Here is a 24,474-nt window from a genome sequence, read left to right on the forward strand (position 1 = left end):
TCTGTAAGGTATGTCAGGGAGATCTCTGTAAGGTATGTCAGGAAGGTCTGTGTAAGGTGTGTCAGGAAGATCTCTGTAAGGTATGTCAGGGGGATCTCTGTACGGTATGTCAGGAAGATCTCTGTAAGGTATGTCAGGAAGGTCTCTGTAAGTTATGTCAGGGAGATCTCTGTAAGTTATGTCAGGAAGTTCTCTGTAAGGTATGTCAGGAAATCTCTCTAAGGTATGTCAGGGAGATCTCTTTAAGGTATGTCAGGGAGATCTCTGTAAGGTATGTCAGGAAGGTCTCTGTAAGGTATGTCAGGAAATCTCTCTAAGGTATGTCAGGGAGATCTCTGTAAGGTATGTCAGGGAGATCTCTGTAAGGTATGTCAGGAAGGTCTCTGTAAGGTATGTCAGGAAATCTCTCTAAGGTATGTCAGGGGGATCTCTGTACGGTATGTCAGGAAGATCTCTGTAAGGTATGTCAGGAAGGTTTCTGTAAGGTATGTCAGGGAAGTCTCTGTAAGGTATGTCAGCAAGGTCTCTGTAAGTTATGTCAGGAAGGTCTCTGGAAGGTATGTCAGGAAGGTCTCTGTAAGGTATGTCAGGGAAGTCTCTGTAAGGTATGTCAAGGAGATCACTGTAGCTGTGTCAGGAAGGTCTCTGGATGGTATGTCAGGAAGGTCTCTGGATGGTATGTCAGGAAGGTCTCTGGATGGTATGTCAGGAAGGTCTCTGGAAGGTATGTCAGGATGGTCTCTGTAAGGTATGTCAGGGAGATCTCCGTACGGTATGCCAGGAAGATCTCTGTACGGTATGCCAGGAAGGTCTCTGTAAGGTATGTCAGGAAGGTCCCTGTAAGGTATGTCAGGAAGATCTCTGTACGGTATGCCAGGAAGGTCCCTGTAAGGTATGTCAGGAAGGTCTCTGTAAGGTATGTCAGGAGGATCTCTGTAAGGTATGTCAGGAGGCTCTCTGTACGGTATGTCAGGAAGATCTCTGTAAGGTAAGTCAGGAAGGTCCCTGTAAGGTATGTCAGGAAGATCTCTGTACGGTATGCCAGGAAGGTCCCTGTAAGGTATGTCAGGAAGGTCTCTGTAAGGTATGTCAGGAGGATCTCTGTACGGTATGTCAGGACGGTCTCTGTAAGGTATGTCAGGAGGATCTCTGTACGGTATGTCAGGAAGGTCTCTGTAAGGTATGTCAGGAAGGTCTCTGTAAGGTATGTCAGGAAGGTCTGTGTAGGTATGTCAGGAAGATCTCTGTACGGTATGTCAGGAAGATCTCTGTAAGGTAAGTCAGGAAGGTCCCTGTAAGGTATGTCAGGAAGATCTCTGTACGGTATGCCAGGAAGGTCCCTGTAAGGTATGTCAGGAAGGTCTCTGTAAGGTATGTCAGGAGGATCTCTGTACGGTATGTCAGGACGGTCTCTGTAAGGTATGTCAGGAGGATCTCTGTACGGTATGTCAGGGGGATCTCTGTACGGTATGTCAGGAAGATCTCTGTAAGGTATGTCAGGAAGGTCTCTGTAAGTTATGTCAGGGAGATCTCTGTAAGTTATGTCAGGAAGGTCTCTGTAAGGTATGTCAGGAAATCTCTCTAAGGTATGTCAGGGAGATCTCTGTAAGGTATGTCAGGGAGATCTCTGTAAGGTATGTCAGGAAGGTCTCTGTAAGGTATGTCAGGAAATCTCGCTAAGGTATGTCAGGGGGATCTCTGTACGGTATGTCAGGAAGATCTCTGTAAGGTATGTCAGGAAGGTTTCTGTAAGGTATGTCAGGGAAGTCTCTGTAAGGTATGTCAGCAAGGTCTCTGTAAGTTATGTCAGGAAGGTCTCTGTAAGGTATGTCAGGGAAGTCTCTGTAAGGTATGTCAAGGAGATCACTGTAGGTGTGTCAGGAAGGTCTCTGGATGGTATGTCAGGAAGGTCTCTGGAAGGTATGTCAGGAAGGTCTCTGTAAGGTATGTCAGGGAGATCTCTGTACGGTATGTCAGGAAGGTTCTCCGTAAGGTATGTCAGGGAGATCTCTGTACGGTATGTCAGGAAGGTTCTCCGTAAGGTATGTCAGGGAGATCTCCGTACGGTATGTCAGGAAGATCTCTGTACGGTAAGTCAGGAAGGTCTCGGTAAGGTAAGTCAGGAAGGTCTCTGTAAGGTATGTCAGGAAGGTCCCTGTAAGGTATGTCAGGAAGATCTCTGTACGGTAAGTCAGGAAGGTCTCGGTAAGGTAAGTCAGGAAGGTCTCTGTAATGTATGTCAGGACGGTCTCTGTAAGGTATGTCAGGAAGATCTCTGTAAGGTAAGTCAGGAAGGTCCCTGTAAGGTATGTCAGGAAGATCTCTGTAAGGTAAGTCAGGAAGGTCTCTGTAAGGTATGTCAGGAAGGTCTCTGTAAGGTAAGTCAGGAAGATCTCTGTAAGGTAAGTCAGGAAGGTCCCTGTAAGGTATGTCAGGGAGATCTCCGTAAGGTATGTCAGGAAGGTCCCATTAAGGTATGTCAGGGAGATCTCCGTAAGGTGTGTAGGAAGATCTCTGTAAGGTAAGTCAGGAAAGTCTCTGTAAGGTATGTCAGGAAGGTCTCTGTAAAGTATGTCAGGAAGGTCTCTGTAAGGTAAGTCAGGAAGGTCTCGGTAAGGTAAGTCAGGAAGATCTGTGTAAGGTATGTCAGGGAGATCTCCATAAGGTATGTAGGAAGATCTCTGTAAGGTAAGTCAGGAAAGTCTCTGTAAGGTATGTCAGGAAGGTCTCGGTAAGGTAAGTCAGGAAGGTCTCGGTAAGGTATGTCAGGAAGATCTGTGTAAGGTATGTCAGGAAGGTCTCTGTAAGGTATGTCAGGAAGGTCCCTGTAAGGTATGTCAGGAAGGTCCCTGTAAGGTATGTCAGGAAGATCTCTGTAAGATATGTCAGGAAGGTCTCTGTAAGGTATGTCAGGAAGGTCTCTGTAAGGTATGTCAGGAAGGTCCCTGTAAGGTATGTCAGGGAGATCTCTGTAAGATATGTCAGGAAGGTCTCTGTAAGGTATGTCAGGAAGGTCTCTGTAAGGTATGTCAGGAAGGTCCCTGTAAGGTATGTCAGGAAGGTCCCTGTAAGGTATGTCAGGGAGATCTCTGTAAGATATGTCAGGAAGGTCTCTGTAAGGTATGTCAGGAAGGTCTCTGTAAGGTATGTCAGGAAGGTCCCTGTATGGTATGTCAGGAAGGAGTCTGTAAGGTGTGTCAGGAAGGTCTCTGTAAGGTGTGTCAGGAAGGTCTCTGTAAGGTATGTCAGGGAGATCTCTGTACGGTATGTCAGGAGGATCTCTGTACGGTATGTCAGGAAGGTCTCTGTAAGGTATGTCAGGAAGATCTCTGTAAGGTATGTCAGGGAGATCTCTGTAAGATATGTCAGGAAGGTCTCTGTAAGGTATGTCAGGAAGGTCTCTGTAAGGTATGTCAGGAAGGTCCCTGTATGGTATGTCAGGAAGGAGTCTGTAAGGTGTGTCAGGAAGGTCTCTGTAAGGTGTGTCAGGAAGGTCTCTGTAAGGTATGTCAGGGAGATCTCTGTCAGGTATGGCAGGAAGATCTCTGTCAGGTATGTCAGGAAGGTCTCTGTGAGGTATGTCAGGAAGATCTCTGTAAGGTATGTCAGGGAGATCTCCGTAAGGTATGTCAGGGAGATCTCCGTACGGTATGTCAGGAAGATCGCTGTACGGTATGCCAGGAAGGTCCCTGTAAGGTATGTCATGAAGGTCTCTGTAAGGTATGTCAGGAAGGTCCCTGTAAGGTATGTCAGGAAGGTCTCTGTAAGGTATGTCAGGAGGATCTCTGTGAGGTATGTCAGGAAGGTCTCTGTAAGGTATGTCAGGAAGGTCTCTGTAAGGTATGTCAGGACGGTCTCTGTAAGGTATGTCAGGAAGGTCTGTGTAGGTATGTCAGGAAGATCTCTGTAAGGTAAGTCAGGAATGTCCCTGTAAGGTATGTCAGGGAGATCTCCGTAAGGTGTGTCAGGAAGATCTCTGTAAGGTATGTCAGGGAGATCTCTGTAAGGTATGTCAGGAAGGTCCCAGTAAGGTATGTCAGGGAGATCTCTGTAAGGTATGTCAGGGAGATCTCTGTAAGGTATGTCAGGAAGGTCTGTGTAAGGTGTGTCAGGAAGATCTCTGTAAGGTATGTCAGGAAGGTCCCAGTAAGGTATGTCAGGGAGATCTCCGTAAGGTGTGTCAGGACGATCTCTGTAAGGTATGTCAGGAAGGTCTCTGTAAGGTATGTCAGGAAGGTCCCAGTAAGGTATGTCAGGGAGATCTCCGTAAGGTGTGTCAGGAAGATCTCTGTAAGGTATGTCAGGGAGATCTCTGTAAGGTATGTCAGGAAGGTCTGTGTAAGGTGTGTCAGGAAGATCTCTGTAAGGTATGTCAGGGGGATCTCTGTACGGTATGTCAGGAAGATCTCTGTAAGGTATGTCAGGAAGGTCTCTGTAAGTTATGTCAGGGAGATCTCTGTAAGTTATGTCAGGAAGTTCTCTGTAAGGTATGTCAGGAAATCTCTCTAAGGTATGTCAGGGAGATCTCTGTAAGGTATGTCAGGGAGATCTCTGTAAGGTATGTCAGGAAGGTCTCTGTAAGGTATGTCAGGAAATCTCTCTAAGGTATGTCAGGGAGATCTCTGTAAGGTATGTCAGGGAGATCTCTGTAAGGTATGTCAGGAAGGTCTCTGTAAGGTATGTCAGGAAATCTCTCTAAGGTATGTCAGGGGGATCTCTGTACGGTATCTCAGGAAGATCTCTGTAAGGTATGTCAGGAAGGTTTCTGTAAGGTATGTCAGGGAAGTCTCTGTAAGGTATGTCAGCAAGGTCTCTGTAAGTTATGTCAGGAAGGTCTCTGGAAGGTATGTCAGGAAGGTCTCTGTAAGGTATGTCAGGGAAGTCTCTGTAAGGTATGTCAGGGAAGTCTCTGTAAGGTATGTCAAGGAGATCACTGTAGGTGTGTCAGGAAGGTCTCTGGATGGTATGTCAGGAAGGTCTCTGGAAGGTATGTCAGGAAGGTCTCTGTAAGGTATGTCAGGGAGATCTCTGTACGGTATGTCAGGAAGGTTCTCCGTAAGGTATGTCAGGGAGATCTCTGTACGGTATGTCAGGAAGGTTCTCCGTAAGGTATGTCAGGGAGATCTCCGTACGGTATGTCAGGAAGATCTCTGTACGGTAAGTCAGGAAGGTCTCGGTAAGGTAAGTCAGGAAGGTCTCTGTAAGGTATGTCAGGGAGATCTCTGTACGGTATGTCAGGAGGATCTCTGTACGGTATGTCAGGAAGGTCTCTGTAAGGTATGTCAGGAAGATCTCTGTAAGGTATGTCAGGGAGATCTCTGTAAGATATGTCAGGAAGGTCTCTGTAAGGTATGTCAGGAAGGTCTCTGTAAGGTATGTCAGGAAGGTCCCTGTATGGTATGTCAGGAAGGAGTCTGTAAGGTGTGTCAGGAAGGTCTCTGTAAGGTGTGTCAGGAAGGTCTCTGTAAGGTATGTCAGGGAGATCTCTGTCAGGTATGTCAGGAAGATCTCTGTCAGGTATGTCAGGAAGGTCTCTGTGAGGTATGTCAGGAAGATCTCTGTAAGGTATGTCAGGGAGATCTCCGTAAGGTATGTCAGGGAGATCTCCGTACGGTATGTCAGGAAGATCGCTGTACGGTATGCCAGGAAGGTCCCTGTAAGGTATGTCATGAAGGTCTCTGTAAGGTATGTCAGGAAGGTCCCTGTAAGGTATGTCAGGAAGGTCTCTGTAAGGTATGTCAGGAGGATCTCTGTGAGGTATGTCAGGAAGGTCTCTGTAAGGTATGTCAGGAAGGTCTCTGTAAGGTATGTCAGGACGGTCTCTGTAAGGTATGTCAGGAAGGTCTGTGTAGGTATGTCAGGAAGATCTCTGTAAGGTAAGTCAGGAATGTCCCTGTAAGGTATGTCAGGGAGATCTCCGTAAGGTGTGTCAGGAAGATCTCTGTAAGGTATGTCAGGGAGATCTCTGTAAGGTATGTCAGGAAGGTCCCAGTAAGGTATGTCAGGGAGATCTCTGTAAGGTATGTCAGGGAGATCTCTGTAAGGTATGTCAGGAAGGTCTGTGTAAGGTGTGTCAGGAAGATCTCTGTAAGGTATGTCAGGAAGGTCCCAGTAAGGTATGTCAGGGAGATCTCCGTAAGGTGTGTCAGGACGATCTCTGTAAGGTATGTCAGGAAGGTCTCTGTAAGGTATGTCAGGAAGGTCCCAGTAAGGTATGTCAGGGAGATCTCCGTAAGGTGTGTCAGGAAGATCTCTGTAAGGTATGTCAGGGAGATCTCTGTAAGGTATGTCAGGAAGGTCTGTGTAAGGTGTGTCAGGAAGATCTCTGTAAGGTATGTCAGGGGGATCTCTGTACGGTATGTCAGGAAGATCTCTGTAAGGTATGTCAGGAAGGTCTCTGTAAGTTATGTCAGGGAGATCTCTGTAAGTTATGTCAGGAAGTTCTCTGTAAGGTATGTCAGGAAATCTCTCTAAGGTATGTCAGGGAGATCTCTGTAAGGTATGTCAGGGAGATCTCTGTAAGGTATGTCAGGAAGGTCTCTGTAAGGTATGTCAGGAAATCTCTCTAAGGTATGTCAGGGAGATCTCTGTAAGGTATGTCAGGGAGATCTCTGTAAGGTATGTCAGGAAGGTCTCTGTAAGGTATGTCAGGAAATCTCTCTAAGGTATGTCAGGGGGATCTCTGTACGGTATCTCAGGAAGATCTCTGTAAGGTATGTCAGGAAGGTTTCTGTAAGGTATGTCAGGGAAGTCTCTGTAAGGTATGTCAGCAAGGTCTCTGTAAGTTATGTCAGGAAGGTCTCTGGAAGGTATGTCAGGAAGGTCTCTGTAAGGTATGTCAGGGAAGTCTCTGTAAGGTATGTCAAGGAGATCACTGTAGCTGTGTCAGGAAGGTCTCTGGATGGTATGTCAGGAAGGTCTCTGGATGGTATGTCAGGAAGGTCTCTGGATGGTATGTCAGGAAGGTCTCTGGAAGGTATGTCAGGATGGTCTCTGTAAGGTATGTCAGGGAGATCTCCGTACGGTATGCCAGGAAGATCTCTGTACGGTATGCCAGGAAGGTCTCTGTAAGGTATGTCAGGAAGGTCCCTGTAAGGTATGTCAGGAAGATCTCTGTACGGTATGCCAGGAAGGTCCCTGTAAGGTATGTCAGGAAGGTCTCTGTAAGGTATGTCAGGAGGATCTCTGTAAGGTATATCAGGAGGCTCTCTGTACGGTATGTCAGGAAGATCTCTGTAAGGTAAGTCAGGAAGGTCCCTGTAAGGTATGTCAGGAAGATCTCTGTACGGTATGCCAGGAAGGTCCCTGTAAGGTATGTCAGGAAGGTCTCTGTAAGGTATGTCAGGAGGATCTCTGTACGGTATGTCAGGACGGTCTCTGTAAGGTATGTCAGGAGGATCTCTGTACGGTATGTCAGGAAGGTCTCTGTAAGGTATGTCAGGAAGGTCTCTGTAAGGTATGTCAGGAAGGTCTGTGTAGGTATGTCAGGAAGATCTCTGTAAGGTAAGTCAGGAAGGTCCCTGTAAGGTATGTCAGGGAGATCTCCGTAAGGTATGTCAGGAAGGTCCCAGTAAGGTATGACAGGAAGGTCTCTGTAAGGTATGTCAGGGAGATCTCTGTAGGTATGTCAGGAATGTCTCTGTCAGGTATGTCAGGAAGGTCTCTGTAAGGTATGTCAGGAAGGTCTCTGTAAGGTATGTCAGGAAGGTCTCTGTAAGGTATGTCAGGGAGATCTCTGTAAGGTATGTCAGGAAGGAGTCTGTAAGGTGTGTCAGGGAGATCTCTGTAAGGTATGTCAGGAAGATCTCTGTACGGTATGTCAGGAAGGTCTCTGTACGGTATGTCAGGAAGGTCTCTGTACGGTATGTCAGGAAGGTCTCTGTAAGGTGTGTCAGGAAGGTCTCTGTAAGGTATGTCAGGACGGTCTCTGTAAGGTATGTCAGGAAGGTCTGTGTAGGTATGTCAGTGAGATCTCTGTAAGGTAAGTCAGGAAGGTCCCTGTAAGGTATGTCAGGGAGATCTCCGTAAGGTGTGTCAGGAAGATCTCTGTAAGGTATGTCAGGGAGATCTCTGTAAGGTATGTCAGGAAGGTCCCAGTAAGGTATGTCAGGGAGATCTCTGTCAGGTATGTCAGGGAGATCTCTGTAAGGTATGTCAGGAAGGTCTGTGTAAGGTGTGTCAGGAAGATCTCTGTAAGGTATGTCAGGAAGGTCCCAGTAAGGTATGTCAGGGAGATCTCCGTAAGGTGTGTCAGGAAGATCTCTGTAAGGTATGTCAGGAAGGTCTCTGTAAGGTATGTCAGGAAGGTCCCAGTAAGGTATGTCAGGGAGATCTCCGTAAGGTGTGTCAGGAAGATCTCTGTAAGGTATGTCAGGGAGATCTCTGTAAGGTATGTCAGGAAGGTCTGTGTAAGGTGTGTCAGGAAGATCTCTGTAAGGTATGTCAGGGGGATCTCTGTACGGTATGTCAGGAAGATCTCTGTAAGGTATGTCAGGAAGGTCTCTGTAAGTTATGTCAGGGAGATCTCTGTAAGTTATGTCAGGAAGGTCTCTGTAAGGTATGTCAGGAAATCTCTCTAAGGTATGTCAGGGAGATCTCTGTAAGGTATGTCAGGGAGATCTCTGTAAGGTATGTCAGGAAGGTCTCTGTAAGGTATGTCAGGAAATCTCTCTAAGGTATGTCAGGGAGATCTCTGTAAGGTATGTCAGGGAGATCTCTGTAAGGTATGTCAGGAAGGTCTCTGTAATGTATGTCAGGAAATCTCTCTAAGGTATGTCAGGGGGATCTCTGTACGGTATGTCAGGAAGATCTCTGTAAGGTATGTCAGGAAGGTTTCTGTAAGGTATGTCAGGGAAGTCTCTGTAAGGTATGTCAGCAAGGTCTCTGTAAGTTATGTCAGAAAGGTCTCTGGAAGGTATGTCAGGAAGGTCTCTGTAAGGTATGTCAGGGAAGTCTCTGTAAGGTATGTCAAGGAGATCACTGTAGCTGTGTCAGGAAGGTCTCTGGATGGTATGTCAGGAAGGTCTCTGGATGGTATGTCAGGAAGGTCTCTGGATGGTATGTCAGGAAGGTCTCTGGAAGGTATGTCAGGATGGTCTCTGTAAGGTATGTCAGGGAGATCTCCGTACGGTATGCCAGGAAGATCTCTGTACGGTATGCCAGGAAGGTCTCTGTAAGGTATGTCAGGAAGGTCCCTGTAAGGTATGTCAGGAAGATCTCTGTACGGTATGCCAGAAACGTCCCTGTAAGGTATGTCAGGAAGGTCTCTGTAAGGTATGTCAGGAGGATCTCTGTAAGGTATGTCAGGAGGCTCTCTGTACGGTATGTCAGGAAGACCTCTGTAAGGTAAGTCAGGAAGGTCCCTGTAAGGTATGTCAGGAAGATCTCTGTACGGTATGCCAGGAAGGTCCCTGTAAGGTATGTCAGGATGGTCTCTGTAAGGTATGTCAGGAGGATCTCTGTACGGTATGTCAGGACGGTCTCTGTAAGGTATGTCAGGAGGATCTCTGTACGGTATGTCAGGAAGGTCTCTGTAAGGTATGTCAGGAAGGTCTCTGTAAGGTATGTCAGGAAGGTCTGTGTAGGTGTGTCAGGAAGATCTCTGTAAGGTAAGTCAGGAAGGTCCCTGTAAGGTATGTCAGGGAGATCTCCGTAAGGTATGTCAGGAAGGTCCCAGTAAGGTATGACAGGAAGGTCTCTGTAAGGTATGTCAGGGAGATCTCTGTAGGTATGTCAGGAATGTCTCTGTCAGGTATGTCAGGAAGGTCTCTGTAAGGTATGTCAGGAAGGTCTCTGTAAGGTATGTCAGGGAGATCTCTGTAAGGTATGTCAGGAAGGAGTCTGTAAGGTGTGTCAGGGAGATCTCTGTAAGGCATGTCAGGAAGATCTCTGTACGGTATGTCAGGAAGGTCTCTGTACGGTATGTCAGGAAGGTCTCTGTACGGTATGTCAGGAAGGTCTCTGTAAGGTGTGTCAGGAAGGTCTCTGTAAGGTGTGTCAGGGAGATCTCTGTAAGGTATGTCAGGAAGATCTCTGTACGGTGTGTCAGGAAGGTCTCTGTAAGGTGTGTCAGGGAGATCTCTGTAAGGTATGTCAGGGAGATCTCTGTAAGGTATGTCAGGAAGGAGTCTGTAAGGTGTGTCAGGGAGATATCTGTAAGGTATGTCAGGAAGATCTCTGTACGGTATGTCAGGGAGATCTCTGTAAGGTATGTCAGGAAGATCTCTGTACGGTATGTCAGGGAGATCTCTGTAAGGTATGTCAGGAAGGTCCCTGTAAGGTATGTCAGGGAGATCTCTGTAAGGTATGTCAGGAAGGTCTCTGTAAGATATGTCAGGAAGGTCTCTGTAAGGTATGTCAGGGAGATCTCTGTAAGGTATGTCAGGAAGATCTCTGTACGGTATGTCAGGGAGATCTCTGTAAGGTATGTCAGGAAGGTCTCTGTAAGATATGTCAGGAAGGTCTCTGTAAGGTATGTCAGGAAGGTCCCTGTAAGGTATGTCAGGAAGGTCCCTGTAAGGTATGTCAGGAAGGTCTCTGTAAGGTATGTCAGGAAGGTCTCTGTAAGGTATGTCATGAAGGTCTCTGTAAGGTATGTCAGGGAGATCACTGTAAGGTATGTCAGGAATGTGGTGTTGGGTGTTCTGACACACAGATGAGCCAACACAGTTGCATATGGTACAACGCTTCTTTATTTAAACTCACTATCTACAACTTGGTCTTTGCACTCTGCACGTGGGGGGCTCCCTGCTTGTGGTGTTTCAACAGCTCTTTCTTGTTTCCTTCTCCCCAGACCTACTGACCTCCAGGTGTCGTGCTCGTGCTTTTTATGTGGTTGGTGTTCTTGTCTGTGATTGGTTGTGGTGTTGTGTACTCTGATTTGCCTGTTAGTGTGTCCATCATGATGTGTGTGTTTGAATATCATGACATCCTCCCTTTTTACAAAGATATGTGCCTACGTGGTAATAAATATGATCGAGACGTGAGTGCATCTAAGAGTGTGTGTGTGTCGTGTGCAGCATGTGTCTATGACGGAACTATGTACATGGGGCGATGTCGAGTGCGTCACATGAATCCAGTTGTACCATAACATAACAGAAATGCGAACGAGAGAAGAAGAAAAAAAATTTGAACAGTTGTCCAGTCAGACGACATCTGGAACGATAAACAACAACAGGTTATCATGTAAAATTGTCCAACTTATTAAACATATGAACTGTATTATAAGTCCATTCTAATGGGTTTGCGACGAATTCGGGTTGACCGCCTTAAGGGTGGATCAAGAACCACCGGCTGCTGTGCAGGCATGGCCATGGGTGGCGATGGAAAGGGCGTGATGTGCGGCAGCTCCACAAAGTCATCCTCGGAAGCCTGTTGAGGATCTGGCGTGTTGTGTGGCTGTGAGCGTGGAAGTCGGCGAAGGGCGCGCCGATTGCGGCGACGCACGGAACCATCCGGCATGCGAACCAGGAACGAGCGGGGAGCCACTTGTCGGAGGACTTCGGCCGGTGCTGACCAGCCACCATACGGTTGATGGACGCGTACTTTGTCTCCGGAGGACAGGGGGGGCAGGTCCGTCGCTCGTGTGTCGTACCGACCTTTCTGGCGATCACGCTGCAGTTGCATGTTCCGAAGAACCGCCTCATGGTCTGTTGTCGGTGCCAGGACGGAAGGTACCGTCGTCCTGAGGGAGCGACCCATTAGTAGCTGCGCTGGCGAGAGGCCCGTGGATAACGGGGCCGATCGATAGGCCAGCAAGGCAAGGTTAAAGTCCGATCCGGCATCAGCCGCCTTGCACAGGAGCCGCTTTGCGATGTGGACACCCTTTTCAGCCTTCCCGTTCGATTGTGGATGCAGAGGGCTGGATGTCACATGAGTGAAACCATATGCTGCGGCAAAGGACGACCATTCACGGCTGGCAAAACAAGGTCCATTGTCTGACATGACAGTCCTTGGAATGCCATGGCGAGCAAACGTTTCCTTGCAGGCCCCAATGACTGCGGACGACGTCAGATCATGGAGAGGCATGACTTCCGGGTAGTTTGAGAAGTAGTCTATAATAACAATGTAATCTCTGCCGAGCGCGTGAAATAGGTCAACACCCACCTTCGCCCAGGGGGACGTCACCATCTCGTGTGGTAGAAGTGTTTCCGGAGGTTGCGCTGGCTGAAACCTCTGACAGGTTGTGCAGTTGAGCACCATGTTGGCTATGTCTTCATTAATACCCGGCCAATATACCGCCTCCCGGGCCCTTCGTCTGCATTTTTCGACGCCCAAGTGGCCTTCGTGTAGTTGACGAAGAATCATCTGGCGCACACTGTGTGGAATGACGATCCTATGCGATTTCATAAGGACCCCGTCTATATTGGTGAGATCATCTCGCACATTATAAAACTGGGGGCACTGCCCTTTTAGCCACCCTTCCGTCATGTGGCGCATCACTCGCTGCAGCAGAGGGTCAGTCGCCGTCTCTGCGCGTATGTGGGCCAGACTAGGATCATCAGCTGGCATATTTGCTGCTGTCAGAGTCACGTGTGCCTCAATTTGACGCACGAACCCCTCCGCATCTGGTGGTGTGCTCACTGCTCGGGAAAGAGTGTCCGCCACTATGAGTTCCTTCCCCGGAGTGTAGATCAGTTCAAAATCGTACCTCCTGAGTTTAAGTAAGATGCGCTGGAGGCGAGGAGTCATGTCGTTCAGGTCTTTGTTAATGATGTTGACCAGGGGGCGGTGGTCAGTTTCGACCGTGAATCGTGGCAGGCCATACACATAGTCGTGGAACTTGTCCAGTCCAGTTAACAAGCCCAGGCATTCTTTTTCGATTTGCGCGTAGCGCTGTTCGGTAGGGGTCATGGCTCGTGAGGCATACGCAACCGGGGCCCATGATGACGTGCTGTCTTTTTGCAGGAGTACCGCTCCAATACCAGATTGGCTGGCGTCTGTTGAGATCTTTGTAGGGCGAGTCGTGTCAAAGAAGGCCAGCACTGGTGCCGTGACCAGTTTGTGCTTGAGCTCCTCCCATTCCCGCTGATGCGACTGGTGCCAGTTGAATTCCGTCGATTTTTTTACGAGATGGCGCATGTTTGTTGTATGAGAAGCCAGGTTGGGAATGAACTTCCCAAGGAAGTTGACCATGCCCAGGAATCTTAAGACAGCCTTCTTGTCAGCCGGTCGTGGCATGGCTGTGATGGCGCTAACCTTGTCTGCATCGGGACGGACCCCGGACCTTGAGATGTGGTCCCCGAGGAATTTCAGCTCCGTCTGGCCGAAAGCACACTTCGCACGGTTGAGACGCAGGCCATTTTGCCGTATGCGGGTGAAGACACGTCGAAGACGATGCATGTGTTCCTGCGGAGTGGTGGACCAAATGATGATATCGTCCACATATACACGTACCCCTTCGATGCCTTCCATCATCTGCTCCATAATGCGGTGGAATACTTCAGATGCCGAAATGATGCCGAATGGCATCCGGTTGTAGCAGAATCTGCCAAAAGGGGTGTTGAATGTGCATAGTCTTCGGCTGGCCGGGTCCAGTTTGATCTGCCAGAATCCTTTGGACGCATCCAATTTAGTGAATATGTTGGCTCGCGCCATCTCGCTGGTGAGGTCTTCTCGTTTCGGGATGGGATAGTGTTCCCGCATGATGTTGCTGTTCAGATCTTTTGGATCTATACATATACGGAGCTCGCCAGAGGGCTTCTTTACACAGACCATGGAGCTGACCCATGGCGTGGGCTCCGTGACCTTGGATAGGACCCCTTGGTCCTGAAGAATCTGCAGTTGTGCCTTGAGGCGGTCTTTGAGAGGCGCAGGAACCCTGCGAGGTGCGTGAACGACAGGGATGGCGTCCGGTCTGAGTCGAATCTTGTACGTGTGTGGCAATGTCCCCATGCCTTCAAAAACCTCCTGGTTGTGAGCGAGGAGGGAATGGAGATTCGCGTGGAACTCAGCATCTGGGAAGTCGGATATCTCATCTGGAGAGAGAGACATGATGCGCTGTACCAGGTGAAGGACCTTACACGCTTGTGCGCCCAGTAACGAGTCCTTTGATGAGCCCACAACTTCGAAGGGGAGTGTGGCCGTGTACCTCTTGTGAGTCACCTGTAGCTGGCAAGATCCTACGGACGGGATAACGTTCCCGTTATAGTCAACCATCTTAAGCCGGGATGGTGTGATGGGTGGTTTGACCTTCATGGCCTGGACTGCAGAGTAAGCAATCAGGTTGGCGGATGCGCCGGTGTCCAGACGGAAGGCGACGCGCGATCGGTTGACCGTCAGGGTGGCACACCACTCATCGTCTGGATTGATGGCATTGACCTTGTTGACATCAATGACGGCAACTCGGAAGTCATCCTGGTCATCTGCATCACTTAACTGGAAGTCTTGATGCGTGGGCTGGACGGTCCTGACTCGTGTGCGAGGTTGTCGAGGATGCGCCGGATCCATGGGTTGAGCCGCACGACAGCGGGCTGCGTAGTGGCCTATCATGGCACATCTGTTGCACTGTCGGTATTTTGCAGGACATTGCCCTTTTAAGTGTAGACCTCCACAATTGCTGCACGTCATGACGTCACGACGTTCGTTGCGCCACTGCGCATGCGCAGTGCGATCTTGCGGTGGGCGCGCCTGCGCAGTGCGTCCCTCGTTGTGGCCGTTATTTTTGGCGCGCACCTGCGCGGGAGACCGCGAAAAGCGCGGGAAGCGGCCGCTGTCGTCCGGGCCGTGGGGCGGGAAGAAATCGACGGCCTGGATGCGTTCAACGTCGTGGGCGGCCTGGCTTGCCGATTCGACGGCTGGGGACCCCCTCCGTGCCAACTCGGACGCCTGAAATCGGGCAAAACGGCAGGTAGCATTTTCATGGAGGACACAGGCTTCCACAGCAGACGCTAAGGTGAGGCTCTTTATTTTAAGAAGCTGCTGGCGTAAGCCACTAGAGGCAACGCCAAAAACAATCTGGTCCCTGATCATGGACTCTGTAGTGGTGCCGTAACCGCAGGACTGCGCTAGAATCCGGAGGTGCGTCAAAAAGGGTTGAAAAAGCTCCTCCTTACCTTGCAGGCGTTGCTGAAAGATGTATCTTTCGAAAGTTTCGTTTACTTCAGTTTGAAAGTGCTGGTCCAGTTTGAGGATGACCGTGTCATATTTGGCCTGGTTTTCGCCTTCTTCGAACACCAGTGAATTAAAGACATCGTTTGGGTGGGGGCCTGCGTAGAAGAGGAGCATTGCAATCTTCGAATCATCCGAGGCATTCTGTTTTTCGGTGGCACGGATGTACAGGTCAAATCGCTGCCTGTAGAGCTTCCAGTTGGTGCCTAGGTTCCCCGTGACTTGCATCGGCTGCGGTTTGCCGGTGTGGTCCATGTCCAGAATGGCAGGTTGGTAGGCAGGTATCGATCCACTCCTGTACCATGTGGTGTTGGGTGTTCTGACACACAGATGAGCCAACACAGTTGCATATGGTACAACGCTTCTTTATTTAAACTCACTATCTACAACTTGGTCTTTGCACTCTGCACGTGGGGGGCTCCCTGCTTGTGGTGTTTCAACAGCTCTTTCTTGTTTCCTTCTCCCCAGACCTACTGACCTCCAGGTGTCGTGCTCGTGCTTTTTATGTGGTTGGTGTTCTTGTCTGTGATTGGTTGTGGTGTTGTGTACTCTGATTTGCCTGTTAGTGTGTCCATCATGATGTGTGTGTTTGAATATCATGACAAGGAAGGTCTCTGTAGATGTGTCAGGAAGATCTCTGTAGGTATGTCAGGGAGATCTCTGTAGGTATGTCAGGGAGATCTCTGTACGGTATGTCAGGAAGATCTCTGTACGGTATGTCAGGAAGGTCTCTGTAAGGTATGTCAGAAAGGTCCCTGTAAGGTATGTCAGGAAGGTCGCTGTAAGGTATGTCAGGGAGATCTTCGTAAGGTATGTCAGGAAGATCTCTGTACGGTATGTCAGGAAGGTCTCTGTACGGTATGTCAGGAAGGTCTCTGTAAGGTATGTCAGGAAGGTCTCTGTAAGGTATGTCAGGAAGATCTCTGTACGGTATGCCAGGAAGGTCCCTGTAAGGTATGTCAGGAAGGTCTCTGTAAGGTATGTCAGCAAGGTCTCTGTAAGGTATGTCAGGAAGGTCTGTGTAGGTATGTCAGGAAGATCTCTGTAAGGTAAGTCAGGAAGGTCCCTGTAAGGTATGTCAGGGAGATCTCCGTAAGGTATGTCAGGAAGGTCCCAGTAAGGTATGTCAGGGAGATCTCCGTAAGGTGTGTAGGAAGATCTCTGTAAGGTATGTCAGGAAGGTCTCTGTAAAGTATGTCAGGAAGGTCTCTGTAAGGTATGTCAGGAAGGTCCCAGTAAGGTATGTCAGGGAGATCTCCGTAAGGTGTGTAGGAAGATCTCTGTAAGGTATGTCAGGAAGGTCTCTGTAAGGTATGTCAGGAAGGTCTCTGTAAGGTATGTCAGGAAGATCTCTGTACGGTATGTCAGGAAGATCTCTGTACGGTATGTCAGGAAGGTCTCTGTAAGGTATGTCAGAAAGGTCCCTGTAAGGTATGTCAGGGAGATCTCTGTACGGTATGTCAGGAAGATCTCTGTACGGTATGTCAGGAAGGTCTCTGTAAGGTATGTCAGAAAGATCCCTGTAAGGTATGTCAGGGAGATCTTCGTAAGGTATGTCAGGAAGATCTCTGTACGGTATGTCAGGAATGTCTCTGTAAGGTATGTCAGGAAGATCTCTGTACGGTATGTCAGGAAGGTCTCCGTACGGTATGTCAGGAAGATCTCTGTACGGTATGCCAGGAAGGTCCCTGTAAGGTATGTCAGGAAGGTCTCTGTAAGGTATGTCAGGAAGGTCTCTGTAAGGTGTGTCAGGAAGGTCTCTGTAAGGAATGTCAGGAAGGTCTCTGTAAGGAATGTCAGGAAGGTCTCTGTAAGGTATGTCAGGAAGGTCTCCGTAAGGTATGACAGGAAGGTCCCTGTAAGGTATGACAGGGAGATCCCTGTAAGGTATGTCAGGGAGATCTCTGTCAGGTATGTCAGGGAGATCTCTGTAAGGTATGTCAGGGAGATCTCTGTAAGGTATGTCAGGGAGATCTCTGTAAGGTATGTCAGGAAGGTCTCTGTAAGGTATGTCAGGGAGATCTCTGTAAGGTATGTCAGCAAGGTCTCTGTAAGGTATGTCAGGAAGGTCTCTGTAAGGTATGTCAGGGAGACCTCTGTATGGTATGTCAGGGAGATCTCTGTAAGGTATGTCAGGAAGGTCTCTGTAAGGTATGTCAGGGAGATCTCTGTAAGGTATGTCAGGGAGATCTCTGTAAGGTATGTCAGGAAGGTCTCTGTAAGGTATGTCAGGGAGATCTCTGTAAGGTATGTCAGCAAGGTCTCTGTAAGGTATGTCAGGAAGGTCTCTGTAAGGTATGTCAGGGAGACCTCTGTATGGTATGTCAGGGAGATCTCTGTAAGGTATGTCAGCAAGGTCTCTGTAAGGTATGTCAGGAAGGTCTCTGTAAGGTACGTCAGGGAGATCTCTGTCAGGTATGTCAGGGAGATCTCTGTAAGGTATGTCAGGAAGGTCTCTGTAAGGTATGTCAGGGAGATCTCTGTAAGGTATGTCAGGAAGGTCTCTGTAAGGTATGTCAGGAAGGTCTCTGTAAGGTATGTCAGGACGGTCTCTGTAAGGTGTGTCAGGAAGGTCTCTGTAAGTTATGTCAGGGAGATCTCTGTAAGGTATGTCAGGAAGGTCTCTGTAAGGTATGTCAGGGAAGTCTCTGTAAGGTATGTCAAGGAGATCACTGTAGGTGTGTCAGGAAGGTCTCTGGAAGGTATGTCAGGAAGGTCTCTGGAAGGTATGTCAGGGAGATCTCTGTACGGTATGTCAGGAAGGTCTCCGTAAGGTATGTCAGGGAGATCTCTGTACGGTATGTCAGGAAGGTCCCTGTAAGGTATGTCAGGAAGGTCCCTGTAAGGTATGTCAGGAAGGTCTCTGTAAGGTATGTCAGGAAGGTCTCTGTAAGGTATGTCAGGAAGGTCCCTGTAAGGTATGTCAGGAAGGTCTCTGTAAGGTATGTCAGGACGGTCTCTGTAAGGTATGTCAGGAAGGTCCCTGTAAGGTATGTCAGGAAGGTCTCTGTAAGGTATGTCAGGACGGTCTCTGTAAGGTATGTCAGGAAGGTCTCTGTAAGGTATGTCAGGAAGGTCTCTGTAAGGTATGTCAGGACGGTCTCTGTAAGGTATGTCAGGAAGGTCTGTGTAGGTATGTCAGGAAGATCTCTGTAAGGTAAGTCAGGAAGGTCCCTGTAAGGTATGTCAGGGAGATCTCCGTAAGGTGTGTCAGGAAGATCTCTGTAAGGTATGTCAGGGAGATCTCTGTAAGGTATGTCAGGAAGGTCCCAGTAAGGTATGTCAGGGAGATCTCTGTAAGGTATGTCAGGGAGATCTCTGTAAGGTATGTCAGGAAGGTCTGTGTAAGGTGTGTCAGGAAGATCTCTGTAAGGTATGTCAGGAAGGTCCCACTAAGGTATGTCAGGGAGATCTCCGTAAGGTGTGTCAGGAAGATCTCTGTAAGGTATGTCAGGAAGGTCTCTGTAAGGTATGTCAGGAAGGTCCCAGTAAGGTATGTCAGGGAGATCTCCGTAAGGTGTGTCAGGAAGATCTCTGTAAGGTATGTCAGGGAGATCTCTGTAAGGTATGTCAGGAAGGTCTGTGTAAGGTGTGTCAGGAAGATCTCTGTAAGGTATGTCAGGGGGATCTCTGTACGGTATGTCAGGAAGATCTCTGTAAGGTATGTCAGGAAGGTCTCTGTAAGTTATGTCAGGGAGATCTCTGTAAGTTATGTCAGGAAGGTCTCTGTAAGGTATGTCAGGAAATCTCTCTAAGGTATGTCAGGGAGATCTCTGTAAGGTATGTCAGGGAGATCTCTGTAAGGTATGTCAGGAAGGTCTCTGTAAGGTATGTCAGGAAATCTCTCTAAGGTATGTCAGGGAGATCTCTGTAAGGTATGTCAGGGAGATCTCTGTAAGGTATGTCAGGAAGGTCTCTGTAAGGTATGTCAGGAAATCTCTCTAAGGTATGTCAGGGGGATCTCTGTACGGTATGTCAGGAAGATCTCTGTAAGGTATGTCAGGAAGGTTTCTGTAAGGTATGTCAGGGAAGTCTCTGTAAGGTATGTCAGCAAGGTCTCTGTAAGTTATGTCAGAAAGGTCTCTGGAAGGTATGTCAGGAAGGTCTCTGTAAGGTATGTCAGGGAAGTCTCTGTAAGGTATGTCAAGGAGATCACTGTAGCTGTGTCAGGAAGGTCTCTGGATGGTATGTCAGGAAGGTCTCTGGATGGTATGTCAGGAAGGTCTCTGGATGGTATGTCAGGAAGGTCTCTGGAAGGTATGTCAGGATGGTCTCTGTAAGGTATGTCAGGGAGATCTCCGTATGGTATGCCAGGAAGATCTCTGTACGGTATGCCAGGAAGGTCTCTGTAAGGTATGTCAGGAAGGTCCCTGTAAGGTATGTCAGGAAGATCTCTGTACGGAATGCCAGAAACGTCCCTGTAAGGTATGTCAGGAAGGTCTCTGTAAGGTATGTCAGGAGGATCTCTGTAAGGTATGTCAGGAGGCTCTCTGTACGGTATGTCAGGAAGATCTCTGTAAGGTAAGTCAGGAAGGTCCCTGTAAGGTATGTCAGGAAGATCTCTGTACGGTATGCCAGGAAGGTCCCTGTAAGGTATGTCAGGAAGGTCTCTGTAAGGTATGTCAGGAGGATCTCTGTACGGTATGTCAGGACGGTCTCTGTAAGGTATGTCAGGAGGATCTCTGTACGGTATGTCAGGAAGGTCTCTGTAAGGTATGTCAGGAAGGTCTCTGTAAGGTATGTCAGGAAGGTCTGTGTAGGTATGTCAGGAAGATCTCTGTAAGGTAAGTCAGGAAGGTCCCTGTAAGGTATGTCAGGGAGATCTCCGTAAGGTATGTCAGGAAGGTCCCAGTAAGGTATGACAGGAAGGTCTCTGTAAGGTATGTCAGGGAGATCTCTGTAAGGTATGTCAGGAAGGTCCCAGTAAGGTATGTCAGGGAGATCTCCGTAAGGTGTGTAGGAAGATCTCTGTAAGGTATGTCAGGAAGGTCTCTGTAAAGTATGTCAGGAAGGTCTCTGTAAGGTATGTCAGGAAGGTCCCAGTAAGGTATGTCAGGGAGATCTCCGTAAGGTGTGTAGGAAGATCTCTGTAAGGTATGTCAGGAAGGTCTCTGAAAGGTATGTCAGGAAGGTCTCTGTAAGGTATGTCAGGAAGATCTCTGTACGGTATGTCAGGAAGATCTCTGTACGGTATGTCAGGAAGGTCTCTGTAAGGTATGTCAGAAAGGTCCCTGTAAGGTATGTCAGGGAGATCTCTGTACGGTATGTCAGGAAGATCTCTGTACGGTATGTCAGGAAGGTCTCTGTAAGGTATGTCAGAAAGATCCCTGTAAGGTATGTCAGGGAGATCTTCGTAAGGTATGTCAGGAAGATCTCTGTACGGTATGTCAGGAATGTCTCTGTAAGGTATGTCAGGAAGATCTCTGTACGGTATGTCAGGAAGGTCTCCGTACGGTATGTCAGGAAGATCTCTGTACGGTATGCCAGGAAGGTCCCTGTAAGGTATGTCAGGAAGGTCTCTGTAAGGTATGTCAGGAAGGTCTCTGTAAGGTGTGTCAGGAAGGTCTCTGTAAGGAATGTCAGGAAGGTCTCTGTAAGGAATGTCAGGAAGGTCTCTGTAAGGTATGTCAGGAAGGTCTCCGTAAGGTATGACAGGAAGGTCCCTGTAAGGTATGACAGGGAGATCCCTGTAAGGTATGTCAGGGAGATCTCTGTCAGGTATGCCAGGGAGATCTCTGTAAGGTATGTCAGGGAGATCTCTGTAAGGTATGTCAGGGAGATCTCTGTAAGGTATGTCAGGAAGGTCTCTGTAAGGTATGTCAGGGAGATCTCTGTAAGGTATGTCAGCAAGGTCTCTGTAAGGTATGTCAGGAAGGTCTCTGTAAGGTATGTCAGGGAGACCTCTGTATGGTATGTCAGGGAGATCTCTGTAAGGTATGTCAGGAAGGTCTCTGTAAGGTATGTCAGGGAGATCTCTGTAAGGTATGTCAGGGAGATCTCTGTAAGGTATGTCAGGAAGGTCTCTGTAAGGTATGTCAGGGAGATCTCTGTAAGGTATGTCAGCAAGGTCTCTGTAAGGTATGTCAGGAAGGTCTCTGTAAGGTATGTCAGGGAGACCTCTGTATGGTATGTCAGGGAGATCTCTGTAAGGTATGTCAGCAAGGTCTCTGTAAGGTATGTCAGGAAGGTCTCTGTAAGGTATGTCAGGGAGATCTCTGTCAGGTATGTCAGGGAGATCTCTGTAAGGTATGTCAGGAAGGTCTCTGTAAGGTATGTCAGGGAGATCTCTGTAAGGTATGTCAGGAAGGTCTCTGTAAGGTATGTCAGGAAGGTCTCTGTAAGGTATGTCAGGACGGTCTCTGTAAGGTGTGTCAGGAAGGTCTCTGTATGTTATGTCAGGGAGATCTCTGTAAGGTATGTCAGGAAGGTCTCTGTAAGGTATGTCAGGGAAGTCTCTGTAAGGTATGTCAAGGAGATCACTGTAGGTGTGTCAGGAAGGTCTCTGGAAGGTATGTCAGGAAGGTCTCTGGAAGGTATGTCAGGGAGATCTCTGTACGGTATGTCAGGAAGGTCTCCGTAAGGTATGTCAGGGAGATCTCTGTACGGTATGTCAGGAAGGTCCCTGTAAGGTATGTCAGGAAGGTCCCTGTAAGGTATGTCAGGAAGGTCTCTGTAAGGTATGTCAGGAAGGTCTCTGTAAGGTATGTCAGGAAGGTCCCTGTAAGGTATGTCAGGAAGGTCTCTGTAAGGTATGTCAGGACGGTCTCTGTAAGGTATGTCAGGAAGGTCCCTGTAAGATATGTCAGGAAGGTCTCTGTAAGGTATGTCAGGACGGTCTCTGTAAGGTATGTCAGGAAGGTCTCTGTAAGGTATGTCAGGAAGGTCTCTGTAAGGTATGTCAGGACGGTCTCTGTAAGGTATGTCAGGAAGGTCTGTGTAGGTATGTCAGGAAGATCTCTGTAAGGTAAGTCAGGAAGGTCCCTGTAAGGTATGTCAGGGAGATCTCCGTAAGGTGTGTCAGGAAGATCTCTGTAAGGTATGTCAGGGAGATCTCTGTAAGGTATGTCAGGAAGGTCCCAGTAAGGTATGTCAGGGAGATCTCTGTAAGGTATGTCAGGGAGATCTCTGTAAGGTATGTCAGGAAGGTCTGTGTAAGGTGTGTCAGGAAGATCTCTGTAAGGTATGTCAGGAAGGTCCCAGTAAGGTATGTCAGGGAGATCTCCGTAAGGTGTGTCAGGAAGATCTCTGTAAGGTATGTCAGGAAGGTCTCTGTAAGGTATGTCAGGAAGGTCCCAGTAAGGTATGTCAGGGAGATCTCCGTAAGGTGTGTCAGGAAGATCTCTGTAAGGTATGTCAGGGAGATCTCTGTAAGGTATGTCAGGAAGGTCTGTGTAAGGTATGTCAGGAAGATCTCTGTAAGGTATGTCAGGGGGATCTCTGTACGGTATGTCAGGAAGATCTCTGTAAGGTATGTCAGGAAGGTCTCTGTAAGTTATGTCAGGGAGATCTCTGTAAGTTATGTCAGGAAGGTCTCTGTAAGGTATGTCAGGAAATCTCTCTAAGGTATGTCAGGGAGATCTCTGTAAGGTATGTCAGGGAGATCTCTGTAAGGTATGTCAGGAAGGTCTCTGTAAGGTATGTCAGGAAATCTCTCTAAGGTATGTCATGGAGATCTCTGTAAGGTATGTCAGGGAGATCTCTGTAAGGTATGTCAGGAAGGTCTCTGTAAGGTATGTCAGGAAATCTCTCTAAGGTATGTCAGGGGGATCTCTGTACGGTATGTCAGGAAGATCTCTGTAAGGTATGTCAGGAAGGTTTCTGTAAGGTATGTCAGGGAAGTCTCTGTAAGGTATGTCAGCAAGGTCTCTGTAAGTTATGTCAGAAAGGTCTCTGGAAGGTATGTCAGGAAGGTCTCTGTAAGGTATGTCAGGGAAGACTCTGTAAGGTATGTCAAGGAGATCACTGTAGCTGTGTCAGGAAGGTCTCTGGATGGTATGTCAGGAAGGTCTCTGGATGGTATGTCAGGAAGGTCTCTGGATGGTATGTCAGGAAGGTCTCTGGAAGGTATGTCAGGATGGTCTCTGTAAGGTATGTCAGGGAGATCTCCGTACGGTATGCCAGGAAGATCTCTGTACGGTATGCCAGGAAGGTCTCTGTAAGGTATGTCAGGAAGGTCCCTGTAAGGTATGTCAGGAAGATCTCTGTACGGTATGCCAGAAACGTCCCTGTAAGGTATGTCAGGAAGGTCTCTGTAAGGTATGTCAGGAGGATCTCTGTAAGGTATGTCAGGAGGCTCTCTGTACGGTATGTCAGGAAGATCTCTGTAAGGTAAGTCAGGAAGGTCCCTGTAAGGTATGTCAGGAAGATCTCTGTACGGTATGCCAGGAAGGTCCCTGTAAGGTATGTCAGGAAGGTCTCTGTAAGGTATGTCAGGAGGATCTCTGTACGGTATGTCAGGACGGTCTCTGTAAGGTATGTCAGGAGGATCTCTGTACGGTATGTCAGGAAGGTCTCTGTAAGGTATGTCAGGAAGGTCTCTGTAAGGTATGTCAGGAAGGTCTGTGTAGGTATGTCAGGAAGATCTCTGTAAGGTAAGTCAGGAAGGTCCCTGTAAGGTATGTCAGGGAGATCTCCGTAAGGTATGTCAGGAAGGTCCCAGTAAGGTATGACAGGAAGGTCTCTGTAAGGTATGTCAGGGAGATCTCTGTAGGTATGTCAGGAATGTCTCTGTCAGGTATGTCAGGAAGGTCTCTGTAAGGTATGTCAGGAAGGTCTCTGTAAGGTATGTCAGGAAGGTCTCTGTAAGGTATGTCAGGGAGATCTCTGTAAGGTATGTCAGGAAGGAGTCTGTAAGGTGTGTCAGGGAGATCTCTGTAAGGCATGTCAGGAAGATCTCTGTACGGTATGTCAGGAAGGTCTCTGTACGGTATGTCAGGAAGGTCTCTGTACGGTATGTCAGGAAGGTCTCTGTAAGGTGTGTCAGGAAGGTCTCTGTAAGGTGTGTCAGGGAGATCTCTGTAAGGTATGTCAGGAAGATCTCTGTACGGTGTGTCAGGAAGGTCTCTGTAAGGTGTGTCAGGGAGATCTCTGTAAGGTATGTCAGGGAGATCTCTGTAAGGTATGTCAGGAAGGAGTCTGTAAGGTGTGTCAGGGAGATCTCTGTAAGGTATGTCAGGAAGATCTCTGTACGGTATGTCAGGGAGATCTCTGTAAGGTATGTCAGGAAGATCTCTGTACGGTATGTCAGGGAGATCTCTGTAAGGTATGTCAGGAAGGTCCCTGTAAGGTATGTCAGGGAGATCTCTGTAAGGTATGTCAGGAAGGTCTCTGTAAGATATGTCAGGAAGGTCTCTGTAAGGTATGTCA

General features: G+C 48.3%; 1 long non-coding RNA gene across 1 annotated transcript in view; it reads left to right on the plus strand.

Annotated features, from left to right (window-relative positions):
* LOC140385078 (uncharacterized) overlaps window positions 1-24,474 on the plus strand; it is a 133,396-nt gene that overhangs the window by 51,007 nt on the left and 57,915 nt on the right. The gene's annotated exons all lie outside the window — the stretch shown is intronic.

The sequence above is a fragment of the Scyliorhinus torazame genome, chromosome 11 (assembly GCF_047496885.1).
Source record: "Scyliorhinus torazame isolate Kashiwa2021f chromosome 11, sScyTor2.1, whole genome shotgun sequence".
Lineage (NCBI taxonomy): Eukaryota > Metazoa > Chordata > Chondrichthyes > Carcharhiniformes > Scyliorhinidae > Scyliorhinus > Scyliorhinus torazame.